Below are 23838 nucleotides of genomic sequence, written 5' to 3'. Positions count from 1 at the left end.
CCAGCCCTATCATATTAGGGCCCTACCCTTACGACCTCATTTAACCTTTTTTACCTCTCAAAGACCCCATTCCAAATACCATCATGTTGGAGGTCAGGGATTCAACATATGAGGGGGGGGGCACAATTCAGTCCATAAAATGTGATTATCTCTGAATAATTGAATTACAAGTTATCTTTATTTTCCTCTTTATATTTTTCTGATAAATATATACAATGTATTTCTTTTTTAATCAGAAAACACCTATATTTCCATTTTGCAAAACAAAATTTTACAATATTATTGTGACAGAAGCAGTAGGGTCATTCTTCAGGGTCCTTCCTCATGTTAAAATTTTATGGTAAAGTTTAAAATGTTCATCAATATCAGGCATTTATTTCTTATATAGTATTCTTTTGCTTTAATGGGTATGTCGTGATTTGTAACTTCTGAGGGATGAGTTGTCACTAACGTTTAGGAGATTCTGGAAGGACCAGACCACAGGGGCAGAGAAGCCAGGTGCTCAGAGTTTCTCCCTCTGGCCCCCCAACCATGATTCTGGTGGCTCTGGAAGCAGGAAGAAACAAGAAGGATGGCCAAAGTGTGGAGTGTGGTAGGATTCCAAGCAGAAAGCTCAATGCCAACACATGAGCAGACGTAAGAATTGACCTTGCTTATCCTTCACATATATGCAACATTTATCTCTTCGTAGATAAATAACAGATATTAAAAATACACAAAGGTATACACTTATATGTATATAACTATAATATATTATTCTTTACATGAAACCTGATGAAATTTTCAGGCTCATTTAACAAGTTGTCAAATGACCAGAAAAGCAGCCGGGAGCTACAGACCAAGATATTTTTGGATAATAGGATACTAAATGGGAGAGACGGGTTAGTTACAAGTATTTGATTCTCAACAGATTTCACATCTCCCTCTCTACCCTCATTCCAATAACCGTATTTGCTAGCTATTGAATAATGAAGTTTAAATTCTCTTGGACTATTATCATAGCTGCAGTAGCAATCTTTTAACATAGTGCTTGCTCATTCAACTTCTATTATAATTTCCAGTGAAATAAAATATCCCAAAGTCATTCAAATTCATAGGCAAAGATATATCTATAGTGACAAAGTATAGGATAAAATCCATTATCCTGATAAATTGATGAACACAAACAGTCGCTCTGAATAATTCGAGCCAAAGGAACTTTTTTTCTCAATGGTTGGATATTTTGGGGCTGATTTATCCATATAATTGCCTCGGCTCTCCATTTCATTTTGCCCATGTCAACACAACGAAGTCCCGGTACTTGATTTTGAAAGCTTCACTATTTCATGTCACGTTAGCAAGTGAGATGCACATAGCAAATTCTGGATGGGGTTCTCGTGACAAATGACTTCTATGGTTTGCACGTGTCTCTTCAGTGACAGCTGCTGGGAAGAAACATCACCTCCCAGCTGCACAACTTGATCCTTCTCTCCCTTGTGAATTAGGAGGAATTGAATGTTTGGCTTTAAAGTGGCACTTCACACTCCTCTCGTTGAATATCACAATTGTGCCCAGACGAAAGGAAACAAAAAAACCCATCATTGGCAACTGATGGGAGAAAAAATAGTCCTCTCATTACAGAGATAATAAGCAGGATGTTCCCCTGAAGCCTTTCTTCTTAATTCTCCTTATTGTATTTTATTAAATGATGCAGTTTGAAATTAAGGCTCTGGCAACCTTCGTGCACACTCTGCATAAACAAGCAAAACAGAAACACAGTTAAAAGAGCAAGTATAAGCCCCTCCCAGAAGCCATCTGCTTTCTTCTTGTTATGAAACTTACAATTCATCAGCAAAACTCCAAGGACAATATTTATAGCAGAAGTAGAAGCCTGCGTTCTGAAGCTGCTTGGGGGCAGGGTTAGTGGAGCATTAGAAAACCTGGTTCGGTTGTGTCATTTAATAACCAATCTAGAACTGGTCATTTAACCTGCCTCATTCACTCATTCAATCTTTTGTTCACTTGTTCATTCATTCGACAAAATTTATTTAAGACCCTCTACGTGCCAGGAACTGTGGTAGGTATTTCCATATCATTAAATGAAGATAATGATTATAGCAGCCATGCCTACCTTGGTAGGTTACTGAAAGCACTATAAAATATAAAACAAATAAAAACATCTGTGTTTGTTGTCCACCAATAAGCCACTAGAAGAAAGTGTACATTCATTTAGTTACCTATGCAAAAAAATGTAAATAGGATTATAACTTAAGGGAGAGTTTATTTTATATATCCACTGTCACAAACTTTCTGCTAATTTTCACTCTGGTAAATCTGACAAAATATCTTCTTATCCCTGTTCTTACCCATTGTTCTTCTCAATGGAGGGAAACCAATGATCCATGCACTGTAGACTTTTTTAATGCAATTAGGCAATCACACTGCATAAATATACAAATAAATGTCCCTTACCTAAACAATAACGTTGATGCAAAATCCAAGTTTGCTAAGCAAAATGTCACCTTGAACCTCCTGTTCCATTCTCCCCACAACATCTATTACTCTGATCTTCACAACCATGGCTGAAAGTGAGACAAGAGAGGACTCTAGAGATTTTGCATAAACAAGAAAGAAAACTCCATTGTGTGTAGCAAATGGATTGAAACAGGGACATTTGTTTCCACAGCATATTCTAGACTATCCTACCCAATTCAAAATGTATACCAGTGATAAGAAGCTATCACAAAGAAAACGAAAATGTGCAGCAATGACTTAGCACTTAGGGGTAGGGCAGCGAGGAATGCAACGTCAGAGGCCGGAGAATGGCAATCCATTCTATGCAGCAGGAAAGCACTTGTTGTGTGTTTCCCATCATCCTCCTTTCAAATGGGAATGTATACCATGGTTACCCCCACTCGTCTTCACCAGTGGGTATCCAGTAGGGGACATCGATAACAATGTTTCTTTCAGTTTAATAGGTAACCTGATCAAGAAGAACCTCATGCAGACCTGACAGAGAGGCCATGTAGCCCATAGAGCTTGATGTAGTGACTAGATTGGACACTGGGGTATCTCCCCTGCGGCTGGGTTGAGATGTCTTATACGTGTGAGGAAGGAGCAATTGAAAATTTGCTGATTAGATGGGCAGACACTGGCAGAGACTGTAAGTACCTACCAAATATTCACATGTTGCTCTACATTTCCAAGTCCCTGTGCACCTACCTGAGTGGGATCATGAGACCAGATGAGGCCAGGGGAAGGTAAGTATAAAGGATGTGTAAGTCCCACCTAAATCCTGTCCTGCTCTTTCCCCTCCCATGCTGTGGTGGCCTTGGAGGCTGTGTGTTCCAACGCTGTGGCATAGCTGTAAGATAGAGGATGGCATCGAATTCCACCTGAGGGAAAAATACCTATTATTTATATAAAGTCACTAGGATCCAGGGGTTAGTTATCACAGCATAGCTGAAATTAGATTAACTAATATATTATGCAATATAAACCCCATCTTCATTCTCCCGACAAAATTTTAACTGTAGTCTATGCTGATCACTGCATTTTTTGGTGTGAATGAATGGGAAAGGACAGGTTTGAAAAGTTCCTATCAATGACTAGGTGGAAGTGAGCTGAAAACATTAAGATATTATGTGCAAACACAGATGCTTTGCAAGGAGGAGCAGGTGATGGGAGTTAAACTTAAGTAACTACCTCTTGGTTTCCAATGCCCCTCTCTCTGGACACAGGAAGCAGATTTCAAAGCAATTGCAATGGGATATCACAGCGTCATCCTGGCCAGTGTTTAACACATCTGGGGGTGTCTCACATAATGATGTGGCAAACTTACAGAGGTATATTATAATAACTAGGAGTACAAAAGAACCTCCTAGGAAAGATCCCATCCTTACGAAGGCAGGAGTTGGGCATGACTTCACCCAACAATAAAGCCTCAATCATTGAAAGAGAGGAGTGCTCTGGGTATAATGTGGCATCTCCACTCGTTTCATGCCCTGACCCAGTTTCTAAGTCCAGGAAAGATGGAAGACTGTAAGTAAAACCTAAAATTTGTGTAATTTAAACTTCTTCAACACATTAGGCATATTAATATAGCTCTGATAACCAGTAACAGAGAATAGCACAAAATGAGGACCAAGGCATTTCTGTAACTTCACCACCTTTTCCTCAACGAAGCACCTTGAAACACTTGTTACTGATGCCAGAGTACCAGGTAGGAACAGGTAGGAGCAATAGCTGACACCAATGGGGCATCAACACGCTCAGTTGAAACAGCCGTGTCCAGCAGAAAGGGTGCACCCTGTAGATGCAAATTGGCTCATCAGATTTTCCATGAACATCTGTGAAATATTGCCTAAGGACCCTGAGAAATAGGGCCAAAAAGAGAGAATTTTACTAGATACTGAATTCTTGTGTGAACAAGTGGAAGGCAGAGCCAGCAAAACCTCATGTATCAGTCAGCTTTTGTTGTATAAAAATACCCTGAAACTTATTGGAGTATTGCAAGAACCACTTATTATTTCTCACAAGTGTGTAGGTAATTCAGCTCTGGTGACCTGGGCTGGGCTTAATTTATCTCATCTGAGCTCACTCATGCGTCTGTGGTTAGCTAACAGGTGAGCCTGGGGTTTGCTGAACAAGGTAACCTTGGCTGAAATGATGCAACTTTCTTTCACCTGTCTCCCACGTGCCTCCAGCAAATTAGCCCAGGCTTGATCTCAAAGTGGAGGAAGAGATCTGAGAGAGAATAAAAGAGCACAAGACTTCTGGAGGCCTAAACTTGGACCTGGAACACTGTCACTTCCACCCCATTGCACAGGCCAAAGCAAGTCACAAGGCCAGGCCAGATTTGAGGAGTGGGGATATAGACTCCACCTCTTGATGGGAAAAGCTACACACTCAATTGCAAGGAAAGCAGATACCGAGAGGGCAATGATTGAGGCCATGATTGCACTCAGCCTGCCACACCTGTAGTTTTCTGTTTTTTTTTTCTGGGTTTTGTTGTTGTTGTTGTTTTTGGTTTTGGTTTGTTTGTTTGTTTGTTTGTTTTTCACTTTTACTGCAATACTGTTTGTATGGGAGAAATTTGGTTACCTTCTCCAGAAGTTTTTCAGAACTCTAGGGTTAGAAGGATCTTAGTAATCATTTTCTATTCCAACCCCTAATTTCAAAGATAAGGAATCTGAGGCCCAGAGAGGTTAAGCAATTTGATTAATGGCTCATAGGCAAAGGAGGACTAGAAATTTCTTCTGATTCAGCTTACAGCTCTCTCCACCACACTTTACTATCCTCTCTTCCAAGGATACTTTTAGGACAGACCAAAATTTGGTTTTGTTCTCCTTATTTTTGTCCACCACATTTGCTATGAAATGATTATTTAGAAACTCACCAACAGTGGCCAATCAAGACCGTTGGTCTCTCGGTCTCAGTACCCTCTCAGAGGCCCTGCCCTGCTTAGACCTGCTCTCTGCTGTGAGTATGCTGCCCAAGCCCTCCCAGCAGTGGATTTCCATGATCCTAATTACCTGCCCAGTCATGTGACTGTCCCTCCCTATAGAACCAACCTGCCCCAGGGATCCCAGCATTTGTCCATTGATGTCTCCGCTAGAGAGAACTGCCCCACAGACAGTTGCTAATAAGTCATCTTGCGATTTCCCGTTCTTGCTTTGCATTAGAAGCTACGATTCTGCCTTCCTCTACTGTAATTTTTCTCCAGTATCTATATTACAATCCAGAAAACTAGGTACTTATTTCCTACCTCAAAAAATATAAACCCATTTTAACTGACAAGGTGTTAAAAACACAGCTATTCCTTATGTTCACCTGAGTGAGCGGGATAGAGGAAGAGAGAAGATACAACTTCCTGGCAACATAATCTTGCTCCTAAGAGAACACAACTTGAATATCAGGTACCATCACTTTCCTGGGGAAAGCAAATGTTGAAGTGACTTGTTACTGGAGAGCCCTGCTTTCTGTACAAATAGGGTGACAACAGGAAGAAAAGCTTCAGATTTTCAGCCATTTTTATGATTCATCTCTGTTTTTATGGGTATCCTAGCATAGTTCACCTCATTAGCCATTATAGAGATTTTAATTCTTGAGTTAATCCTGTGTTCATTCAGCAGAATGAATATTAATATCTCTCTAATGTAATTTTTAATTAAATATAGCATCACCATTATTATACCCAAAAGATCTAAATAGAGTTTGAAAGAGAAGACAGACACTATCACAATAAAAATCAGCAAATTCTGCTCACATCCTTTGCAAAAGGCTGATCACCTATGAAGTAATGAGAATAAATTGTGAGATAATGTAAGACAGATCTAATTAAGATAATGAGCTACGATTATGGACATGATTTTTCAGGGTTAAAGATCTTAACAAAAGGCAATCTATGGATATATTTTAAATACTCTCTTTGGTCTACTTACTTATATTAGCTATGCCTCTTAAAAAAAGAAAATATTCATCAAAAGTAATGACCCTGAGTCTACTGCAATGCCAGGGTTTTAAGTATTTTGCTATCACTAATACATTTAATATTTTGATAGGATCTTTTTTTTTGTATATTTGACTGGGACAGATTTTTTTTTTTTTTAAATCATGGCATTCAAGGGGAAACATAGGTATTCAGATCAATGTTTTCTCTCTCTGCACCTTGAAAGCTATATTATGAAGATATTTTTATTTGGCTAGTACAGATTTGGATGGATATTTTTGGAAGAAACTAACTAATTAGCCTGGCTCCAATAGCAGTGGCAGGCAAGACAACCAGGGGAAAGAAGCAATGGAGTTTTGTAGATATACCTGGGTGCCATCTGCTCCCTCTTCAAAGAGGCAACTCAGAGGGAGAGAAAGAATGCATAATCTTTGGTCAGCAAGTCTTAAACAGAAAAAATTACTTCCTGAAAGGTGTAGAACCGTTGCAGGAGAGCCCTGGAAGTGTGGCTGTATTACATTGTTGCTTTTTGAAAAGTAAGGTACATCCGCACTCCGTAAAGCCAACAGGTGGAAAGAACTGCAGTCCAAGGGGTGCTAACAGTTTCTCCCCACATCCTGTGCTCTATCAATGGTGGCTCTCAAATGGAAAAATGTAAATCAAATCGATGACACTTGTGCCACAGTGGATCCAAGGCCCAGAGTCAAACTCACTTATATGCCATTCACAGTTGCGGTCACTTGCATCAAGTAACATCTCATATGGGTCTATTTTAGACCATGGACATGCTCAGCTCATTACTGGCATGGAAATGGTATTAATAGCTCAGATGCTGTGCTTGACCACAGCTGCAGTGGGCTTCTGAGCTCCTAACTCCTCAGTACCCTTCAGTGACAGATCGTATGGCTGCATCAAGTGAAATCTTGCAACCCTAGTAATCTTTGAAGACATTGAGCAAAACAGAAAGATGGACTCCTGAAAAACATAAATGATGCATTTGAAAGGAAAGAAGTTGTTAATTCCCTGTTCTCTGGATTTTTACTGGATTTTCCCTTGCATTCCTTTTCTCTGTTATATATTCTTTCCCTCCCACCCCACCATCTCTCTCTCAATCTTCCCCACACACACTGTCTGTGATTTATTGCAGAAAGAATATTGCTAATAAATCAGAAAACTTGCATTTCTAGTAGTGTCACCAACTCTTACTAGCCGTGTAGGTCTGAGCAAGTCACTTAAACTCTCTGATCCTCCGTTTCCTTAAGTCTGAAATCTGTCATCTTGTAGAACTGATGTGAGGACTAAGTGAGACCATGAGATTTAAGCACATTAAAAGTGATAAGCCTCTACTCTACATATTCTCAAAACATAGCACTGTCAATATGTTCCATGTTAGATAAATTTGAGAAGCAAAGCCTCTGGGTGGAAAGCTTATAACCAGTGATTAATGGATATCTTGAGGAAATAAAATTATTATTTTCATATTTGACTTATTTCAAATGTGACCCTTAGAGCCCTGATGAGAGATCTAAGGATCTGGGAAGAGGCTTGAACATAGCCAGTGCAGCAAGAAATCATAGGGACATCTTTTCCAAGGACCTATAGCCATCCAATACATCTAAATAATGTTACCTATTCATTTAAAACTTTAGCTCATCCCTTAATTTTCCCTACTCTCCCCTCTCAGGATCCAATATGATACAATAGAAAGAGTCCTGTGGATTTTGTATGCAGAGTGATCTGGCTCTCTCCACTTAGAAAGCTGCCCTTAGTGCCCGAGTGTTCAGCCCTAGTTGTCTTCCCTTTTTTCTCCCTCCAAATGGAGTTGATTTAATCAGTGTTAGAGAACTATGCTGTCTCTATACATTACAGGGGCTACAAAACTTGAAAATCTGGTTTCAATTAAAGTGAATTTATCTCAATGTATTGCCTCAAGAGATCTCAATATAGCATGACAGCAATACCTGTTATATTTTGACATTGCACACAGTGTTATTCCAAAGAAACTCTGACTTGGGATTTTTTTTTTTAACCACCATTTTGCGTTTTATTCACATTTCTCTGATGTTTAAATCTCAAGTTCCTATATCAATGCTTTTTTTGTCGTTGATTTCATTGCTATCCAAGGCACTTTCATCTGAGAAGCATGTCTCTCTTCCTTCTAATGACATCTGTTCAGTCTTCCCTGTTGAAAGCCTTTATTTGGGAATATTCTGCAAGGAATAATACCAAACAAAAAGTACGGCCAGGATTTATTCAATTTGTATTGAAATATCAAACCAATGGCATAAAATGTGCTTGTAAAATATTTATTTTTCAAACCCACAAAATTTGTCAACCCTTTGAAGCCAACTGGAAATACAAATGCATTCTGTTTCTCATCATTACCCTCTTTGTTTGTATGTATTCACAGCCACATAAAACAAAGGGGGCTTTCTTGGGCAATAAGTGCAGTTTATAAGAGCAACTTCCTTCATCCCATTTAATTAAATTATAATTTCTGTTGGGGATGTGTGAGGAGGAGATACTTTCACAATTATGTACCCGAGTGATTTGTTTGTCTGAGGCCTTTGTAGTTGTTGCTGTTATTGTCATTACTTATTTCCTCTCACATCTGATAGTTGAATTTTATTAAAATTGCTCTTATAGACTGAAAGGATTTTCCTGCATCCTGGATATACTATTGCATATTGTATTGATAACTATTTATTAAAGGTCTATTTCCGATATTTGGATGCAAAGACTAGGTTCTAGTCAAATGCATCTAGTAAGATGAACAATCTTTCGCTTGGATCTCACTTAAAAAGTACTGGCCAGGACAATTCACCCAGATATTTTTGTGGTGTAGGATTAGTAATAGCCTAAGCCAGACTGTTTCTAACTTTATAGCAGATGTTATAATATCCATTTTCCTTAAAATGCTATCTCCAATAACACTGCAAAACACCGATTTGTAGGAAATGCGTATATAGTTTAAGACCATGTTTCCTTAACATCTAATGAAGAATGTACCGTCTTGGGCTCTTAAAAAGAGCAAAGAAAGAGAAAGGCTAAGTCTCCAGTGCTCAAGTGTCCCTGAATCAACTAAAGCTGGATGATTGTTGGACCAAGAGACTCCCAGAGGCCTTCAGCTATTTTCACATGAACATTTAAATTGATTGCTGATCCTTCAGCTCTACAAGCAGTGAAGGATGGATCTTATCTTTCTCTTTGTAGGAATTTTTTTTTAAGGGTTAATGTTTCCTTAAGGAATAGAGTATTTTTCAAACAGGGAGAAAGTGGAGGACAAGGGGAGGAGCAAGATTTCAAGAAGGCTCAGCAACAGTGTGTAACTGGGTTTAGTCCTCGCCAAAGTGGGTTCCTTAGCACAAGGTTTTATATCATTCTTCAGATGTAATTTTACCAGAATGCATCTTACACATGGAAAACCCAGCCCAGAATTACTGAAGTTAAAAATCCATTATAAAAAATACCATTTCAAGTTAGGTCTCTATACAGCAGAGCTATTTCTGTGTGCCAGCTACAGTGATGCACCACATACTGACTTTTCAGTCAATGATGGACCACATATAAGATTATAATATGGTATTTTTACTGTACCTTTTCTGTTTAGATATTTTTAGATAAACAAATACTTACATTGTGTGGGCATTATATTACAGTTGCCTACAGAATTCAGTGCAGTAACATGCCCACAGTAACATGCCTGAGCAAGAGCGAGACCCCGTCTCTACCAAAAATAGAAAGAAATTATATGGACAGCTAAAAATATATATAGGAAAAATTAGCCAGGCATGGTGGCGCATACCTGTAGTCCCAGCTACTCGGGAGGCCAAGGCAGAAGGATTGCTTGAGAGCCCAGGAGTTTGAGGTTGCTGTGAGCTAGGCTGACGCCACGGCACTCTCCCAGGCAACAGAGTGAGACTCTGTCTCAAAAAAAATAAAATAAAATAAATGAATCCCTGGTCCCTAACCACGTAAAAGGCATTTTCTATCATGGTCCTATCTACCTGTCTGAACTATCCAATTTAGGACTCAATTTTACTTCCTCAAACTGGCTTTTATATGCCATCATAGTCCCAGAGATTAAAATTAAACATGAATGCTTGAAGAAGAAGAGCTTTGGGTAAACTCCAATCAACTGTGTTTAGCATAGATAAGAAAAATGTTTCCATGTGCAGCTAGAGGTATTTCTTGCACCTATGCCCAGTACACAAAGTTCTACAATTTTGACTTCATCCATGATCACTGTAATCCCACAGCACAGCAAAAGCCAGCAGGTCATTCTGACCTGGCTCTGTCAGCTCCTTTCACCCATGACTCATCTCTCTCCTCTCAAACACACACTAGAATTTAGTCCTGAGGCTTAGCATCCTCTCTTCCAAGGCTGCCTTTTGGAAAAATATCTAATGAACTTCTGTTTTTGTTCATAGGTAATCTTTCCTCTGAAGACAAACTGAAAAATGCTGGATGAAATATTTTTAAATATTGTAAAATATTTTGAAGAGCTTTTTAAAAGCATCAAAGAGCTAACAAAAGAGTGAGGAATAACCAAGTCAAGATCCAAAGGGGAGAGAACTCAGAGACGGTAGGTTGCTTTTGCCTACTAGCTTTTGTCTATCTGGAAAAGATATCTGAGAGGCTAAGCTGCACAAGGGCAGCCCTGAGGGGCTGGAGAGACCAAAGAAAGAGTCCAGGGACCACCAGAGAACTTGTTAAACCACTGTCTGCTTTAGGCTGGGACCTCAAAGAGCTCCACCCTTAGACTAAGGGGAGACTGGAAGAAATAATGTTGTCATTATTCACACTTAACATAATGTTAAGAATTAACATTAATTAACATAATATTAAGAATTAACACAGTTAAGAATGTAAAGAATCCAAAGAATCTACAAATAAGTGTTTAGAAATTTATAAGTTAATTTCTCAGGGTCACTGAATACCAGACCAAAACTAGTTATATTTCTCTATGCAGCATCAAACAACTAGAAAATTAAGTTTTAAAAACAATAAAGTATTGTCATCTACAATAGCACCCAAAAGTCAAATACTTAGAAATCAATCTAATAAAAGATACACAGAACTTTTATACAGAAAATGATAAAGCATTATCAAAATAAATTAAAGATCTAAGTAAATGAAAGTATATGCCATATCATTTCTCTCCAAATTAAATTATATTTTCAATGCAATCCCCATTGAAATTCCAGCTGTGTGTATGTGTGTGTGTGTGTGTGTGTGTGTGTGTGTGTGTAAGTTTACCACCTAACACTCAAGTTTCAATAAAATGCAACAGACCAACAATAGCCAAGATGAGCATAAAGAAGACAAAGTCGGAGGATTTACTCTATTAATTATCAGAGCTCACTATAAAGCTATGAGAATTAAGCTAATGTGCTTCTGATATAATAATAACAAATAGTTCAACAGAGGACAGAGATCACAGAAGAAACCCACACATACATGGTCACTTGATTTGTGACAAGTATGGCTCTCTGGAGAAGTGGGAAATGGTCATAGTTTCAAAAAATGGTGCTGAGTCAATTGGATATCCATATAGAAAACAATGAAACTTGACCCTTACTTCACATAATACAGAAAAATCAATTCCAGGTGGATTGTAGATCTAAATGTGAAAGGTGAAACAATCAAGTATCCCACAGATAACATAAGAAAACAACGTTGTGACCTTGACATAGGCAAAGATTTATTTAACAATATTAAAAAAAAAAAAACTCTACCCATAAAGGGAAGATTGATACACCAGACTTCAATGAAGTTAAGAATATCTGTTTATCAAAAGGCTCTACTAATAGAGTGAAAAGGCAAGTCACATGGACTTATTTGCAAAAAGGACATATTTGCAACACCAGTAACAAAAGGGTCAGTGTCCAGAATGTATAATAGCCCCCACAAATCATGAGAAACATGTCAGACAAATGGGCAAAAGATTAGAACAGACACTTCACAAAAGAAGATATCCAAATGGCCAATAAATGTTTGAAAAGATGCTCAACTTTTTAATAATCAGGGATATGCACGCTAAAACTACAACGATACTAACACACACACCAGAATGGATAAAATTTTAAATACTTACAGTATCTACCATTTGCAAAAATTAGAACAATTATAACTCTCATACACTGCTTATGGGAATGGAATTTTTAACAGGCCTTTTTGAAAACTCTTTGGCATTATCTATTGTCACATGTATATACGTGGTCTAGAAAAATCACTACTAAGTTTATACACAACAGAATTGTGAACATATGCACATCACACAACTTGTACAGAATATCTATAGAAACATTATTCTTTATTGCTATAAATAAGAAAACAACTAAAATATTCATCAACAATAGAATGGATAAATAAGTTGTAGTATAGTCATACTATGTAACATAACTATTCTTGCTCAATGAACTTGAATTCATTCCTTAAAACCCTGCCACCTTAAACATCGAAAGAAAATATTTATATTTTTATTAGTTTTAATGGGAAAACATAATGTATCTTATTCCAGTCATAATCATCCAAGATAGAAGATCCAAATAGAAAATAAGTTGAATATTGAAAACAAATTTATATAACTCATAAGCAATAGTTTTCACATAAAATGTAATATAATGAAAGTTTATTGAATTTGTTCTTTTTTCTTTCTGCACAATTTTCTATAACCACTTTTCAACATTTTGGGGATTAATGTTTTCTTGCACTCAAATTATACTTATAAATAAAGTAATAATGCTGAAAAGCAACATAGAGGGCAAAATAAAATCTAAACATGGGCCGGGCACGGTGGCTCACGCCTGTAACCCTAGCACTCTGGGAGGCCGAGGAGGGCGGATTGTTTGAGCTCAGGAGTTCAAGACCAGCCTGAGCAAGAGTGAGACCCTGTCTCTACTAAAAATAGAAAGAAATTATACGGACAGCTAAAAACATATATATATAGAAAAAATTAGCTGGGCATGGTGGTGCCTGTAGTCCCAGCTACTTGGGAGGCTGAGGCAGGAGGATTGCTCAAGCCCAGGAGTTTGAGGTTGCTGTGAGCTAGGCTGACACCACGGCACTCTTAGCCCGGGCAACAGGGTGAGACTCTGTCTCAAAGAAAAAAAAAAAAAAAAAATCTAAACATGAGTTCCCTTTGAAACAAGTGGAAATACCACATTTACACAACATACTAAAGAGTCACTGGAAGGAACCACTTCTTTATCCCTCTTTCTTGGTATGTACATGTAAAACAATGCATTTTGGGTTCATGCAAATATGGCACACAATTAGAATTTGTTTCATGTGAAGTCTTTGACCAGGAACAACTGTGTGAAGAATTTTGGCAAGTGTGTCTGCTTGAAATTATAATGTCAAAATATCAGTTCCTTTGGCATATTTCATATGTTTTAGAGTGAAAAAAACCATTATACTTAATAAAAAAGAGTCATTCCTAAAAAGTGGTATAAATTCTCAAGAACTATCAAAGTGAAGAATTGTTAACTGAACAGTCCTTAAGTAGGGCAAGTCTGAACTATAAGCAGTGAAAATGGACAAACAATTGCCACATGAAACAACATGGATGAATCTCAAAAATATATTGTTAAGGCAACGCCAAATTAAAACATATATATCTGCTCCATGCTTCTGTTTATATACAATTCAAAAACATGCAAAACTAATCTATGGTGTTAGAAGTCAGAGTAGCAGATACCTTTGGGGAAGAGGTCATTCAAGAAAACCTCAGCATCAACCCTAATTCCTTTCTCGGTCTGAGAGAGTAGGAAATATGTGTTGTTCTGTATTTTTGCTTGGCTTTGGTATTTCCCAAGGTAAAAGACATCATTGTCCATGAAATACTTGTGAGATGCTAATAAAAAGTGTCATGAGCTTCTAAGAATTAACCTAGCAAAGAATTTGGTTATTTTAAAATAAATGCAATGAAGTTTGGGATAAAGATCCAGCCAATGGCCCCTTATTCAAACTCAGATCCATCTGTTTATAACTATCTGACCTTATTCAACTCACCCTCTCTGAGTCTCAGTTTCCTCAAATATAAAATGGAAGCATTACTAACCCTCCACTAGGTTGGTATGGATAGGACTAAAATCAAACATGTAAAAGGACTTGTTAGATAGAAGTAAATATTATTTTCTTTCCATCCTCTGCATTTACTGGAGATTTTGGTGGGGTCAACCCTCTTTTGTAACTTTCATTCCTTCTTCAAAGCACAGGTTTCTAGACTTGGTAAATCAACTAATGGTACAGATGAAAGAAAGCACCATCTTGAATTCAGCCAAAAAGAAATTTTAAAAGATGCCAAGTAAGGACACTGAAAATTCACCATAGAAATCCTAAAAACACAAAATCACACATAAAGTAGATAACTTATTTTGCATAGACAAAACACGATATTGATGCTTACAATTGTTGGTAAAGGCTCATTTGAAAGTCAGACCCTTGAAATACATAATAATTGTTTTCATACTACCAAATATAGTGATACTATGAGTTTCTATTTTTATTTTCATTGTCAGTTAATTAAATGTTCAGTCACAAGAAGATGTTTGAATCAGTTAAATTCCTGCAACCATAATAATTAATGTAAATCTAACAACCTTATTATTTCAAAATTCTAAGTCAGCACTTTCTTGCCAATTCAGCAGTTTAGAAAAGCTAGCAAAAATTCTTGAATTCACCTGATCACATTTGGACAGTCTATGTAATCAAAAAAGTCAACATTAGGAATTGTTCTGATCTCTCTACATGATATTCCAGATTTATTAAGGCAATAAATGAAAAAATAAGCTTACCTCATTCCCCATGGACTTACGATATTACAATTTTCGCTAAACCAGATTTGAGGCCTTCTAACTCTCAGTCTATTCCACCTTGCTTACTGGGTAATAGCATCTGGCTGGTGCCACTGGAGGCCAGAGATTCACTCCTTTGCTTATGTAGCCTGGTCACCTAGAATGCTCTCCTCTCTACCTTACCCACCTTCAAAGTGCAACTCACTTGTGCAGTCCTCTCCAAGAAACCCTCCTTCCCTCTGCACCAAGTCCTCAGAGATGGCCCTCTTTGGGACTCCTACCACATTTTAAAATATACATTACCTTGAATTGCTTGAATTGCTCCATATTATGGGCTTGGCCTATCTCCCTAATCACATTGTACGTTCTTGCATGACAAGGAGTTCCCCCGACCCCGAGTCTATTTCTCACAGTTTCTACCACAATTCTGAGCAGCTAATAGGGCTGTTGAGTGAGGATAGTGGTCTAGGAACAAGATGTCTACATTGATCAGCCAGCTGCAAAAACTACTAAGGGCTAAACTCATCTTAAATCACCACGTGACTTGTCCACAAAAAATCAAAATGGCGGGTGGGAGAGGAGGGGGAAAGTAAACACAAACCCAGACGGAGAAGTAGGCAGGCTACGTTGCTCATTGGCTTCCAGTGAGTTCTGATGGGCAGCACCAGAGATCAGAGAGAAAGTGAGATCATGTATTCCTCCACCTCCCGCCCTGAGCGGTAGCTGCCTCCCTCACCACAGTTCTCTGCGGCCCTCTCCACACAGCATCACTGTGCCTGGGTCCCGGTTACTTCTCTTACTCCCCCTAAGACCTGGGGGGGGAGATAGGTCACCTTCCCACCCTCCACTCTCTACTGCACTATGTCCAGGGGTTCCCCTATACTACTCTGCCCAGGTACATGTAAAATGCGCTTCAAATTACTCTGTTTGAATTGGCTGTTTCCTGTCAGGGCCTTGTCTGATACAGATGTTTTACTGGTGATCCTTATAATTTAAATATTTATAATATTTATGGCACACTTCTTTGTTTCTTTAAGTAAATGAGTGCACATATTATAATGTACCCTTCTCTAAATGACTCAGGACACTCACAGACAGGACATTGCTCATCAGCTCTTAGCATCCACACTGTGCTTTACAGACATTACCTCATTTAATCTCCTCCCTACACCAAAAAAAAAAAAAAAAAAAAAAAACCTATGAGACAAGCCTGATAAGTCCCTTTTATAGAACCAAAGGAGGAATACAGCTGTTAAGTAATAGAAATAGGAATATGAACCCAAGAGTGTCTCACTGTAAAACCTGTGTCCTTACCCAGTAAATGATATCAGTTCCTTACCAGACTATAATATCTGAAAGGGCTAGTGAGTTGTGTAGATCTGTTGACTCTTGCACTCAGTGATTCACACTGTTGTTCTTCCTGAGTCGCAATGATGTTTTATATACCTTCTCTAATTGATTAAAAATGAATCTTCAACTTCAGTACAAATCTGACAGTCACTGCTCTCTGTTCACCTGCCTGTAGCAGCCAGCCTTGCCTGTGTGTGTAACTGGCTGCTTATAATCTGCTGTAGACCAAGTAACATGAAGTGTACCCCAGTCGGAATTGTGTGTGAAAATAAGACTAAAAATTTCTTGGATAAAGGCTAAACGATTTTGAAATATGGAGTTTGTGAAAGCTATTTTTCATCACTCAGGAACTATATTTTAGATAGTGCTGTACTATTAATGTATTTTAATGTATAGTAAAAAATCATTGTTGTAAGCCCAAGCCACATGGAGAGGATGCACATAGACTCACCAGTGGGAGATGTCCCAGCTGAGCCCAGCCTTCAAGTTACCCTACCCCAGGCAACAAACATGTTAAGGAAGAAGGTTCCAGATGATTCCAGCCCCCAGCCATTCAATTCTTCCCAGCTGGAGTCTCAGACATAATGGAGCAGATACACACACACACACACACACAAACACACACAAACACACACACCCCAGATGACACTATAAGCTGGAACTCTGGAAACCTAGACTGAGCCCCCTCTTCTTCTCTCCTGCAAGCTCATATCTGAATATTTAATCTTACTACCCGAAGATTGGCAACATGAAGAGCCAAAGAGAGTAAAAGATAACAGAATTTAACATTGCTACAATGTGGGGCAAGAAATAGACAAGAAAAGTGCAGGTATCTATTAATACCTATTAATAACCTATTAATTAGTGGCCTGATTAATACTCTAAATGTCCAATCAAAATAACTTTTCTTTCTCTTCAGGAATGAGAAGGGGCTGGTGAAAGGGAAGCTTTTCCTAGAATAAGGAGCTGAGTGAAGACCTTCCACTCCACCCTAAGGGTCATTACCAGCTCTAAGGTAAAATTTTATATATTAGAGACCACATTTTGCTACTTATTACTAACAAAAAAATGGAAGTTGCCTTCTCAAGCTAGTGCCTTCCAAATCTTGCCTCCTTATGTATGAGGCATGGGTGAGCTTGGTGACAGCTTTCAGTTAGGAAGGTGTCCTGGATCTGAGTCAGAAGGAAGGTGCATCACCGAGACAGTTCAAATGTACGCCACCCAGATGGACCATCAGGATCCCAGAGCAAAGGAGCCGAGGGTACAATTGGGAAGACAACAGCACAGATCCAATGCCTAAGATGAGGGCGAGATGAGAAAATCAGTAGCAAAGAACCTGGATGAGGGAGTGATGAACAGAGCAAGACAAGGTATAACATATGCTGTCATTTTTTTAATATGGCACATAGTACTTGATGGTGTAGCAGGCAAAACTGTTCAAAGGTGACAATTGGGGTCAAACCACCTGCTTATTCTGCCTTATCAAGGAACTATCACCACAGCCCTATGCAGACACCAGAGGTGATTGGGGAACTGGTGACATCCAAGGTAAAAGAATAAACAAGGTGATTTCTAGGCATAGGGACAGCAAAAGCAAAGGGAGTGAGGCAGGAGATGCCCAACATTCAAGGACTAGCAAGCAGGCCACTGGGGCTGGAGCAGAGGGAAGAGGGATAAGAGATGCACACAAAGAGAAAACAGAGCTCAGGTAATGCAGGGCCTTGAAGGCTACTATAAAGACTTAAGCTTGCACTGTGGGTGACATTATAAACCACTGGAGTGTTTAGAGGAGATGAATGAAATTCTCTACCTTCTTTTTAGCAGGATGAGTCTGGCTCCTGTATTGAAAATAAGTTGAAAGGGGCTGAGTTAAAACAGGGAGAACAATCAGGAGGCTACTGCAATATTCTTCCCTGGATACATTGGTGGCTTGGCCTGACAAGTGAAAGTGGAGAAAGTGTGGATTCCTAATATATTTTGAAAGGAAAACCTTCAGGATTGGCTGACAGATTAGATGTGAAATGTTCCCCTTTCTTGCATTGTTTTTCTTCATAGCACTTATCATCTTCTGGCATACTACTTATTCAATTTCAATGTTTTCATTGTCCCTCCCACATAAATGAAAGCTCTGTGAAGGTAGGGATTTTTGTGCCTGGTACATGGTAGGCACTCAGGAAATAGTTGTTAACTGGATTAATTTATATGAAGTATTTAAGTAACTCTTTTAAGATTTTTTTACCCTTGCCACATTCTCTTCCATTTGTAGACATTATTTATTGTAGGTTTGATCTCATTATTTCCCCATGAGTCATTCACCATAGTGAATCTACTTTAAATTGATCCACATTGTTTAGAAAGTGCCACCTAAATTACTTCTGTGGCTTGGTTGCCCTGTTCTGTTAACTGGTATAAATAAACAGCTGTTGATGTGTAAGACATGGAATTAGGTCATCGCTGAGTTCTAATCAACTTGATTTAATTAGCGTGGATGTCACAGATACACATTTACAAGTGCAGATGGTATAGCAACCACTCTTGCGCTGAGGTAATGTGCCTGTCTTCTGTTTTCAGTGCATGAGCTGTCGATGAAGCTGATCTGATGCAGCCATTTTGATGCCAAGGATAACATGATGAGGCCAATTTGAGGGGATTACTTTGAAGCATGAACATTGTGACACTATCTAAAATCAAACCACCGGATTTCTACTTTTTGTTTTCTACCAAATAATGAGCTTCATTCCATCTCTGAGATTCAGGAGACTGAAGTTGAATATGAGATGGCCCAAAAATGGGCTGAGGGATGCACTGAGGTTAGGTTTCATCTTTAAAAACTCATGTTTCCCACACATGCCTGTCCTAGACAGGGACATTAACAGTTCTAAGTGGAACATTCTGTCATTCTCTAAATATTTTCCTATATCTTGAAGGATCTGAATGTTGAATAATCATTTGCTTTTATATAAATTTCTTTAGCTTTTTAATAATGGAAGTTGTTCTGTTTTGCATGTGAGAAGACGGACTCTTTTGCTTTTTGGCAATGCTTTCTTCTTGTCAAGGCTAACCTTACTTCATTAGATTTCTATCAGACGAGACATGAGGGAGGGAAGGGAAAGTATCAACACAGAGTGTATTCCCCACTCTTGGTTTCAGATTCTCAGAAAATCCTAAGTTGAATTTCTAAGTTATCTTAGTGCTCTCAATTATATTTGGAAATTGTGTGAAGGCTTCCTTTTTTAAAGACCTGAAGACCTGGCATCTAACTGCTAGGGGTAAAGAGACAGACAGGGACACCTGACTGTCCAGCCAAGACTGGTCTGTGGGCAGACACTTCACAGACACAGACGGCCACAGTGAGTCCCAGTTCATTGCTGGAGGGTGATCATTACCAAAGGAGCAGCTCTGGGGGTGCCTCTGAGGAGAAGTGGTGGGAGATGGGAAAGAAGGGAAGGGAACCAGGGATTCAGGCATGGTGGCCACTGGGCTAGATCTCTCACAGCCTCAAGTCACACAGTGCTCATTCTTCTTTGATGAGGAGTGTGGGAGGGAGGAGGATCCAGGGAGTGGAACAGGGAGAAAGAAGACTTGATTTTTCTCCAGGTCTTGCCAGGACAGGGCCTTCTTTCCCTGGCTCTTCCTCCTTTTCATCACTTCTTGCTTATATCTCCCTTTAGCCCTCCCCCTCCAGCACTTTTGCCCCACCCCCACCCCAGGTTTCTAATCTCTCCCTACTGAAGTAATTAGACACCGTCAGTCCCTTTTAGTCATTCCCAGCCTGGAAAATAAACTGTAAATGGCTTTTCACCTCTGCACTTAATGTTGCTCAAGAGAAGGGAGGAGTGGGCTGCCCTTGGTGCCCTCTTGGCTGTGGTTTCCCCTCCCTACTTCTCCTCTCCACTGGGGGGCAGGGGTTGAAACATTTAGGGCAGATTCTCCCTTCAATATGTAAAAGCAACACAACTAGCCCTTGTCCAAAGACAAAATTATAAAAAATTTAGTTGGAAGTTCAAATTGGCTTTTGAGATTCATGAATTTGGGCAACATTACCTCTAAAAATTTAGAAAAGGTGTTCCATTGAACTGAGCAGAGGATGTTGGCTTTATAGACAGAAAAGGGTTGAAGAAAGCAGGAACAGAGAACAAAAAGGGGGTTGGTTAGCATCAGGTTACTTTCCTCCCAAGGTTAAAGTACAGAGGATTTATCAAGCTGGCTCAAACTGGCCTGTTGGGGATTTGGCTATTCCCATTCTCTCTCTCTCTCTCAAATAAACAACTTAGTTTTGTTTTGGTGGTGTGAAATTTTAGCGTGAGTGACTCCATTTTGATTGGTCTACTGGGGCCTAATGCAAGAGCTCAGTCTAAATCAATGTCTCCTATAAATTTTACTTAACATTCTCATTAGGATGACTTTTCTGCCAAAGTCTCTGTTCTGTAAGAGAAATCTACATCTTCCCAAGCAACTTGGCTCTTACCTTATTTTTCATAGACACCTTTCCCACACCAGGCCTACATTACATTATAGTGTTTCCCACTTAACTTTAGAATCAGAGAATCCTTCTCAAACCTATTCTCACATATTAAGCCCCACATATAAGGTAGTGATGTTATACTTGTGATCTGAGAGATGCCCCTTCATCAACTGAAATGGACCCTAAGGTTAAGGAAACAAAAGTTAGCTACAGGTTGAGAGTTCAGGGCTTGGCTGGCATGCCAACTTCCCAAATTCCTAGGGCTACAAGAAAAACCACACTCTTGCTAAACTCCCTAACAATAGGAGCTATGGGGCAAATTGCCAGATCCTTCCTGATTTACAACCCAAACCACTACAACTCTGATTGGACAGAGGGAGGGCCTTTTCTTTCCTGATAAGCAACTGCAGACCTCAAGCCAGTTTCATCCAGCTTACAGAGAGGGAGCACAAACTGCCTTTGAGTCTTAGAGTTCACCTTTTGATGTAAAGAGCCAAATTCCACCTCATTTTAATGCTAAAACCTCACCCCAAAGTGAACATGGGAGGTATGCTACATATATGTTTACGCATCGCACATGAGCTTAACTTCCTTCATAAATATGCATAACTTTTCCCCAAAACCTGCTGAATATGTATGACTCTATTGTGTAATATAGATCCTCTGAGGCATAAAAACCAACCTGCCCTTTCCCTCATTGAAGAGAGAGCAGCTTCAGTGTATGCCACAGATTTTCTCTTCCCAGTTTGCAAACTGATATCACCAGTAAAACTCTTTCTACTACTTAGCCATCCTGGTATTCTTTTGGAGGACATATTTGACATGACAAAACTCATTTATAATGCTGCTTTGCGTGTGCATGTGAACAGAATTGATACCTGTGTTTGTTTTCTATTGTTGTGTAATAAAAACATAACAAATCCAGCAGCTTAAAACAATACATTGTCATTAGCTGACAGATACTCTGGGTCAGCAATCTGAGCACAGCTTATCTGCATCCTCAGTGAAAGGTTGCAATCAAGGTATTAGCTGGGCTATGTTCCTTTCTGGAACTCAGGGTTCTCTGCCAAGCTCACTTGGTTGTAGGCAGAATTTAGTTCCTTGCAGCTCTAGGACTGAGTGTTCCCTGCCATGTGGCCCTCTCCAAAGGCAGGTTACATTTTAGGAGCTTGTCTCTTCAAGTCCAGCAGGATAGTATCTCACCTCAAAGATGGTCCAATCTCTCTGTGAAGGGCTTTTATCTGATTATATATGGCCCATGCAAAATAATCTCTTGTTGCCATATAACATAACGTAGTCACAAGGGTGATATCCCATCACCTCTGGCTTATTCTATTGGTTAGAAGTAAGTTGGAAGTTCCACCTACACTCAGATGGAGGGTATTACACAAAGGCATGGATACCAGGAAGTAGAAAACCACTGGGGATCACTTTAGCTCTAACATATACTTAAGATTTGTTTAAATTAACTACATGTTTTATTATGAGTATAAATGCAATCTGTTTTTGTTAAAAAATCCAACCATTAGAGCAATGGATAAAATAAAAACTCAAAGTTTGCAGAAATTGGCTAGGGGTCAGAAATAGAAAACAGATTTTTGCATTCTGACAGGCTGGTCAAGATGTTCTGCTATGTTCCATTTTACATTGCACATTGTTCTAGGTAAATAGCTAACAATGACCAATTCAATGGATTCAGTAGAGGAAATGTTCCAAAGCCATTATGTCACCCTCTTTCAAAAATTGCTGGGAAAATATGCACAAATCAGGCTTGGAAGAATCAGGAACTCATTTAAATCCAACCACAAGGTATTCCTAGCATGGGTTAGAGGTGGGGTGTGCTTATATGATTCCTTAATGTCCTGGTCTAGTCAAGCCCTTGAGAATGCTCTGGGCAACTCTTGGTTTACCTTGCTATAGGGCCACTTCTGACAGAGGCCTGACCATTGGGGCCAACAAAGTGTATCCATGCAACCAACCCAAAGAAAAACCCTAGAAGATTATAAATATTTATGAGCACTGCATTTTTCCCCCAGAAACATAGGGTTCACTTCAGATAGTCCTTCAAGTGCCTACATGATGCTAATATTTCTGTCCCAGTACTACCCTATAGATTTTGGGGTGGAAGAATTATGGCTATCTCCTTTATCCTAATTACTCTCACCACTATTACATCCAAAGCCTGTCCTGTCAAGATGAATGCCTCCTTCCCTGTGTCCCTTTACAGTTTGGGCTGTAACATGATAGTGGTTCTATCACTGTACTCCATTCTTACCAAGCTGATAAAATGTGCGACAAACCAGAATATACATTCTTCAGAGATTGTTAGGCTATTAAGTCTTTAGAAAACACCCAGCCTTATTTCCTTGGTTCTGTATCTTCTTTAACTATTCCAAAAAATTTAAACTGCATCTATCAGGGAAGACCAGAGAAACCATTTTTATGTAATAATTTAATAAAAGTGTTAGTGAATGAAAAAGTCACACTTCAGGCCTATTTAAAATAACTCAGGGACCAGAGAAGACAAAGAAGCCCTACTCTGAAACATACAACTATGAGAGGTCAAAACAATTCCTTGTACTACAATTATGTAAATTTGGAATTTGCTTAATCCCAATCAAGTGCTTACATTTCATTTAAGAAGATTAAATTACACCATAGATACTATGTGTTAGCCAAGAAGCATGAAATGGCAATAATTCTGCCAAATAGGAAAGTGCACTTATAAGACTGTTTTGCAATTTATTCAACAAACATGGAGAGCCTACAAGACACCAGGTGCCAGGCACAGT

General features: G+C 39.0%; 1 long non-coding RNA gene across 1 annotated transcript in view; it reads right to left on the bottom strand.

The window, feature by feature from the left end:
• Positions 1-10315: 10315 nt before the first annotated feature.
• LOC123647433 overlaps positions 10316-23838 on the bottom strand; it is a 46227-nt gene continuing 32704 nt past the window's right edge. Inside the window, exon 5 of the long non-coding RNA XR_006738230.1 lies at positions 10316-10353. This is a non-coding gene — a long non-coding RNA (uncharacterized LOC123647433). The remainder of the gene's footprint in view (positions 10354-23838) is intronic.

This window comes from Lemur catta, chromosome 11 (genome assembly GCF_020740605.2).
Source record: "Lemur catta isolate mLemCat1 chromosome 11, mLemCat1.pri, whole genome shotgun sequence".
NCBI lineage: Eukaryota > Metazoa > Chordata > Mammalia > Primates > Lemuridae > Lemur > Lemur catta.
This window is presented reverse-complemented; position numbering and strand designations above follow the sequence as displayed.